Consider the following 7,986-nt stretch of genomic DNA (forward strand, 5'->3'; position numbering starts at 1 on the left):
TTTTCAAAAACCTTCGTTGGCGCGATCAGACAAACCCCGATGGACTGATGATGGAGATAAAGATGTGGCGGCACTCGGCGACAATTTATATCGCCGAAGTGCTTAATGAGCAAATTGTAAGAGCTTCAATCTTGGAAAGTCACGGCTGGAGTTCAGAACCAAATCGTAATTAGTATAAACCACGCGTTCAAAAATAAATTCTCTTTTTATTTTTTTATATTTTATTTTTCTTTTCATCTGAGATTTCCTTTTCTTATTCTACGTGACACGAGTTTGGTTCCCGGTTGCCGCCACTTTGTCGGCGGCGTACTGGTAAAACTATGAACTAGTGACATATGAGAGTGGCGACTCGAAGTGGAGAAGTAAACTGCCAGTGAATGTATTGAACATAGAGCCGAACTCAGTTGTAAATCTGGTACATTTTGGAAAATGCGAATTAAAAAAAAAAAATGTTTAGAGAATAAAGTTGCTAAATACTATGAAACGTAATTTATTTGATACGCACGCATAACGATAAAAATAATGAACAATAAAATAAATGTTGTTATTTCTATACTCAGAGGTAGGATCATAATAATTATTATTTTATTGAATGGATAAATCTATCACACCTTCTGAGCCAAAAAGAAAGACCTTTATTGCATGCTCTTACAAAAACGAGGGGTAAAAACAAAAAGGCATCTTAAGCCTATCGATTAAATCTATCGATTGTAACTAGGACTATCTTCTGTTACTATTTCTTATAACTAACGCATTTGCATATGGATGGCGAGCACGAATTCACGTTGTCGTTTACAACACCCCCTCTCAACGGAATTCGAATGCTCGTCAAACCAATGGTCTCTAGGTGAACACTATGACTTGGCTTGCTCAAGCTTTTCGTTAGTAAATCGGCTGGCATCTCATTTGTGGGCATATAGCGAATTCCAATGATTCCTTTTTGGAAAATTTCACGAATATAATGATAGCAGATGTCTATATGTTTCGTGTGACCGTGGAACACTGGATTTTGAATTCACTTGGCTGCATTCTGGTTGTCACAATATATTTCGATTGCTCTTTCTTCAGCGATCATATCAAACTTGCTTAGAAATCGTCGCAAGTATACGGCTTCTGGAGTGGCTTCTGTTAGCGTCATGCGTTCTGCTTCGGTGCTGGAAATTGCCACACCTTTTCGCTTTCTAGATTCCCATGATATAGCACCATTCGATAGTTTGAATATGAAGCCAGTCCTGGATTTTTTATCATCAATATCACCCGCCTCCCCCCAGCCGGATTCGACATATCCTGTTATATCATCACCAATATCCCTGAAACACGGACCAATGTTAGACGTTCCCTTAAGGTAACGTCAGACCCTTTTGGCGGATAACCAATGACTTTCCTTTGGGTTGTTATTAAAACAACTTAGTACGCTCACAGCATACATTATATCGGGTCAGGTAGCTATGACGACATACATTAATGATTCGATCAATGGCTGATAGATGTTCGAATCAATTTCAGGTGAATCGTCATCTTTGCTTAAATTTATTTTTGCTTCCAATGGGGTAGTTGCGATTTTAGACCGAATTTCCTCACCATATCTGTAATATATTTCCTCTTGACTTATTTTTACCTCTTTGATCTCTTCATTTTGATAAATGGCCCAAACAAAAATTCAATTTTCCAAGATCTCTTATTTCGAACTTTTCCATTAAATTTTCTGTTAAGTAAGTAAACAACATATATCTATTAGTGGCTATTATTAAGTCATCCACATAAACTGCCAGTGTGAGGATTTTATCTCCATCTCTTATTGAATAAACACAAGAATCTTCTTCAACTTGATTAAGGGGAAGTTCTTTCAAGCAGCCATTTAATTTATCAAACCATTGTTTACCAGATTGCTTCAATCCATATAAAGATTTCTTTAGATGGTATATATAATCTTCCTTGCGCGGTACTTCAAAATATTTGGCTTGATGCATCTAAATATTTTCATTCAGATCACTATAGGTATATGCCATGGTTATATCCAATTGATATAAATCCAATTTTAATATAGCAGCTAAGGCCATTATAACTCTAATGGAAGTTAATCGTGCCACAGTAGCGAAGGTTTCATTGTATTTAATACTTGGTTTTTTAGCAAAACCTCTCGCTACTAACCTAGCTTTTCTGCGTTCAACTTTTCCATTTTCATTGTATTTGGTCATTAAAACCCATTTTGATGCAATTGCAGATCTATTTACTGGACATTTTACTAATTCCGAAACGTTATTTTTGATCAAGGCGTCATGTTACGTCGCGTGAAATGGTCCGTGCGACGTCCTTCACTGTCTGACCGTCAAGGCCCAATCCTCTTTCGACAGACCCTCAATAAATCTAAGGCCCCACCATAAACCGAATCTTACTAGCTTGCAGGAACCTTTAATCCTGCAAGTATTTTCAGTTTATACCTGGTATTTAAAACTGTCTTTAGGTTTATTGCACGTTCTTACAGATTACGGAGAAAGCGAATGGGTGTTTAACGGAAAAGCAGGTTTTTCCTATGCACAAGGTCACCCCCGAGTCACGTCGGTAGGAGGCTTCCTCCTCCAATCTTCACTTATTAATATTGGCTATAACCAATGGGCATCACGGATCGTTACCCTCACTGTTCTAACGAAAGTGTGAACAACGAATCCACGTTCTTAGTTCAAAAGACACATCCACTCCGAGCTTTCCTCCGTAATCACAAAAGAACGAACGTCACTGATCCCCTAGACTACAAAGCTGTCACTACATCTCTATACTTCTTCTACGACATCAGCAGTGTCAACTCTACGTCTCCTCTATTGCTACTTCAACTACAACAAGAAACTCAACTGTAAGGGCCTTGCTCTATTCCCAAAGAATATTGTGCATGTATATCGCATCTTGATACGCCAAATCATCGTCTACGACTTATATCATACGAAACGGTGTAACTCTTGAGTGTATTAAGTGTTGGAAATATAAATTTTGTAACCCTGTTAATCGCAGCATTATACCACCTCAACCACCCCTATTATCTCAACGGAAATCAGGGAATCGATCTATTCGCGGCGTCGATTATTATAATAGTAACGGGAATTTACGACTCCCGTTGACGTGTTTCCTCGCGATTACGTCTCCCTGTGATTGATCGAAAATACACATCATGTTCCTCTTTCATGGCTTCTTTCCATTTTTCTGCATGAGGTCCAGATAATAATTCATCTATTGACTCAGTCGAATCATCATTGACTAATTGTACCGTTTCTTGATCAATTGGGACAGTCTTATAAATTTTCCTTGGTCTACCGACATTTCCTGTTTGCATTATGTGTGTCCTTCCTTCCCCCCTCCCCTCTTGACCACAGTTCTATCTTGAACATAATTTTCATTTTGATTTATGTTTTCACCATCATCATGTTCTTCCTCATGAATCTCTTCTGTGATTTCTTCGTCAAGTTCTTGACTTATCAGTTCATATTTAAATTGTTCAAGTTTATTTTTAATTTTATCATTGTGGTACTCAATATTTCTTAAGAAAGAAACATCTCTACTTATTAAGATTTTTCTTTTACTTGGATCCCATAGTCGAAACGCTTTTGATTCATCGAAATATCTTGCTTCAAATTTACTTTTATCGGGCCATTTATTTAATACATAGGCTTCGGTACCAAAAATTTTAAGGTGATTCACATTTCGTTTCCTTTTGTGCCAAATTTCATATAGTGTTTTACCATGACCTGTTGGGCACCTATTCCTAATGTATGATGCCGTATTAATAGCTTCTGCCCAAAATTGGATAGGTAACTTTGACTGGATCAACATGCATCGTGCCATCTCCACGAGTGTTCTATTCATTCGCTCAGCTACTCCATTTTGCTGAGGTGTGTGGGCAGTTGTAAATTTCCTGCAAATACCACAATTTTCCAATTCATTTGTGAAATACTATCCCAAATATTCCAAACCATTATCAGTTCTGAGGGTGTTACGCCGCCTAAAACATCTGCACGCCAGCCCGCGCGACCGGACAACAACCGGCCTGCGTAACGTCACTTCGACCCTCAATAAACCTAAGGACCCACCATAACTTTCACTTCCCTGTATTGTTTCGCCGTGTGTCTTCAATCCGTTTGTCTTGAAGAATTTCTAAAGCTTAAAAATATTCTCGAAACACAGTCGGTTTTTAGAGAGGTCCTTGGGTTTATTAGGCGCACTTAAAACACGGAGAAAGCGGGTATGCGCCCATTAGGAAAATCCGAATAGCCCTCTAATAAAACAAGCTGGGTTTTCTTCACGAATACGGTCATCTATCACCACGACGGTAGGAGACTTCCTACTCATCCCTTCGAGCAGTAGTGCAGGTCATGACCAATCAACACCGTGGTTCGTTACCCTCACTTTTCCTAACGAAAGTGGGAACAACGAATCCGCGTTCTTTAGGCACAGGGGCCACCCACACCGAACTTTTCGTCCGTATTAGAAAAAGAGCGACAGTCAGTCTAAAACTAACGCCTAACGCGGCAGTCTACACATAGCGCGAGAGTCGCATACTTCACGCAAACCTTTTGTCGGTTCTCGGTGTTGTCGAACATACATCTCCTCTCCTAAATATATTATAGTGCTACGTCTATTAATACATTAACTTCCATTATAAGAGCTCTGCTCTAGCGTACATATCTATCGCATCTTCGTGCGACAAGTTGTTATCTATCTATCTATGCTCATCAGTGTAATCTAAGTGAGCGATTGGTATAATCATAACGGGAATTTACGACTCCCGTTGACGTCTCTCCTCGCGATTACGTCTCCCCGCAATTGGTCGAATTTACAGAGGGTTTTTACCTTGTTACCCGTTTGCCTTTCAACTAAAGCTCTAAATCTCCAAAATGAACTTTCAACTTCATCTTTTGTCTTAAGGATATACACATATACAAACCTTGACGTGTCATCGATAAAGGTGGCAAAATACTTTGCTTCTGTTAGGGAAGTGATACATTTACACTGTACATGAGAGTGTGTGTGTAAGGGTCAGAGGGCGTCCAGGTCTTAGTTGAGACAAAAGACTGCCGTTAGAAGATTCTGTATAGTCGGTTGGCGACAAGCGTGCGTGCAAGACGTTCTTCAGAGTGTAATATAGATGTATAGCTGTTGTGTGTGAAATATAGTCAATTATTTGTATTTCCAAATCCTCGAATTTCCTTAACAGCTCCACCCAAAGATGTTTGTCTTATAGGGCCACATACATCAGAATGTATCAGTTCTAATTTTTCCAACATCTTTAATTCAGATCTTTTTGGCACTGGGGTTGTTGCCTGTTTGCCTTTCAAACATATATCGCAAGTATTCATTTTACTCAATCTTATATTAGGTAGACCATTTACCATATTTTTATTTATTAATCTCCGAAGATCAGATTCATTTAAGTGTCCATATGGATAGCGCCAATCCATAAGTGTATTTCTGTTTTCATATACCATATCAATATATTCGGATTTTGTATCTACAATATATATGTCGGATTAACATTAGAATTTAAGGCGCGTAACGATTCTTCGTTTGAATTAGCCATCGTTTTACAAAACAGAGATTATATTTACGCGTATATACAAGATTTTACAAAATATTATGAATGTTGAGTTTAATGAATAATAAGATTAACAAACGATTAGATTAACTAATGATTAGATTAACGAATAATAAGTTTAACGAATAACAAGTTTAACGAATAATAAGTTTAACGAATAATAAGATTAACGGATAATATGTTTTACGAGTAATAAGTTTAACGAATAATGAGATTAACGAATAATAGGTTTTACGAATAATAAGTTTAACGAATAATGAGTTTAATAAACGCTATTAACAATGTTCTTGGGTTCAAACGAATCCACGGTCAACGAGATAACTCTTTACTATGCGTAGAATAATTTTAGACACAAAAAAATACGATTGCTGAGTCGCTCGGTAAACTGCTCGATGTATCACTTTCCAAGGCGATCACACGAATGATGATCTGATGAAAATCTTTCTCGCTGTACGACTGCATTTGTTTGTTATATGCTCGCTGGAAGCGTCGAGAAGGTTCCAAACGCCGTTGCTAGGCAGTTTCTGTCTGGAGTTTGATTCCTAATACAACGTGTGTCCCATTATATCGACATCTCCAAAGTAGAATTCTATGTGATTTCTAGGAAGAACTATACAACCGATCCATACCTTCGTCAAGCAAAAAGTTCATCCCATGACCGTGGCTACATTCGGCGACCAGTTGTCACCTCGAATCCACTTTCGCTATCACAAATATCGAGCAATTACAATCAGATTGAATGACAACAATTGCTTAATTACAGCTATGATAAAATCTAGGCTAAAGCATTAGAAGACTTTCCCAAAATTGCAAAGGGAAGGCTCCGGTTTTCCTTTCGTCTCCGACATATAAATCCCTTTTACGAATAGCAGTAATAACGACTTCATCATTCTTTCCAAATATTGTAGCCCTTCTATTTGTAAATACAATCCTTTTTCCATTTGCTGTAACTTTTGATACTGAGATCAAATTTGCTTTTAATTCTGGCACGTATAAAGCGTTTTCCAATCTAAATTTCTCAAGTTTGTTTCTTATACAACTAAATAATATTTCAGTACCCTTACCTTTGACTTCAGTTAATATGTCATTCTCTAATTTTACTTTCTGATTTCTGACTGGCTCTATAGATTCAAAACAGTTTATGTCACAGCACATATGTGACGTAGCACCGCTGTCAATGCACTATTCCATCGGTGGTTCCATGTTTATATTCAATGAAATATCAGTAACAATACTATTTTATGCTGATTATCTTCATCCTGAATATTGGAAGCACGCAAGCATTGTTCAATTTTGGGTATTTCAGGAACTTGTACTAGTTGAGCTTTATGATCATCGTTTTTCTTCTTCAAACACTGATTTGCCTTATGTTTACGTTTGTGACAATAAAAACATTCGATGTGTTTTACTTTGTTAGCTTTAATAAATCCATTTTTATTTTAAGAATTTCTATTTTTATCATAGCTTTTGTGTTTATTTGAATCTTCCACTTGCAGAGCTTCTTGGTAATCTTCTACAGCATTTGAATTATGACGAGAATCAGCTTCTTCTAATAATTTTATCTTAAGCGCATCTGGAGTAGGTAATTGGTCCCGCGATTCGATTGCACATCCAAAATTTACGTATGTGTTCGGGACGCTATATAATAATAGGATTGACAATAAATTATCAGCGACTGGAATATCCATTTCTTTTAATTTATCCACGTGACTGAAATAATTATTTAAGTGATCGTACATATTTTCACTACCGGACATTTTCGTGAATAATAATTGCTTTAGGAGCGTAGCTTTTCTTGCTTCACATGACATAGCTCACTCGAACTTATGGTAAGAATAACATTGGCTCTGACTTTACCACCCCTTTTATTCCATAAAGAGGCTTCATCCACTGCTTCAGGTTTAATTATTGAACCATTTGCATATTTCCACAAGTCATCTTTAATGAGTATTGCCTCTATTTGTAATTTCCATGTGTCGTAATTTACTTTGTTTAGCTTTTTAATACTTAAACTCGCCCCGCTCGACATTTGTTTCTTTTTTTTTTTCTTTTGACAACTGTATTATCACGCAAGCAATTATTGTATACTCGATAAAGCGCCCTTATGATATTCAACACTGAATCATCGATCACGCACCCATTTCTTTTGTTTTTAGGTTATCTTCCGCGCTCCTCAAAATTATTACTATTAATAACATTTTCAATAAAATAATAACTAATTATTGCACCTGGGCCCGTAACCTGTTGCTATTTCTATACTCAGAGATAGGATCACAATGGTAATTATTTTATTGAATGAATAAATCTATCACACCGTTCTGAGCCAAAAAACCTTCATTGCACGCTCTTACAAAAACTAGGGATAAAAACAAAAAGGCATCTTGAGCCTATCGATTAAATCTATC

At 37.1% G+C, this 7,986-nt stretch overlaps 1 pseudogene; it reads right to left on the minus strand.

The window, feature by feature from the left end:
- Positions 1-641: 641 nt before the first annotated feature.
- Positions 642-7,338, minus strand: LOC143304253 (uncharacterized; annotated as a pseudogene).
- Between the last annotated feature and the right edge of the window lie 648 nt (positions 7,339-7,986).

Source organism: Bombus vancouverensis, unplaced genomic scaffold (genome assembly GCF_051014615.1).
Source record: "Bombus vancouverensis nearcticus unplaced genomic scaffold, iyBomVanc1_principal scaffold0028, whole genome shotgun sequence".
NCBI classification, from domain to species: domain Eukaryota; kingdom Metazoa; phylum Arthropoda; class Insecta; order Hymenoptera; family Apidae; genus Bombus; species Bombus vancouverensis.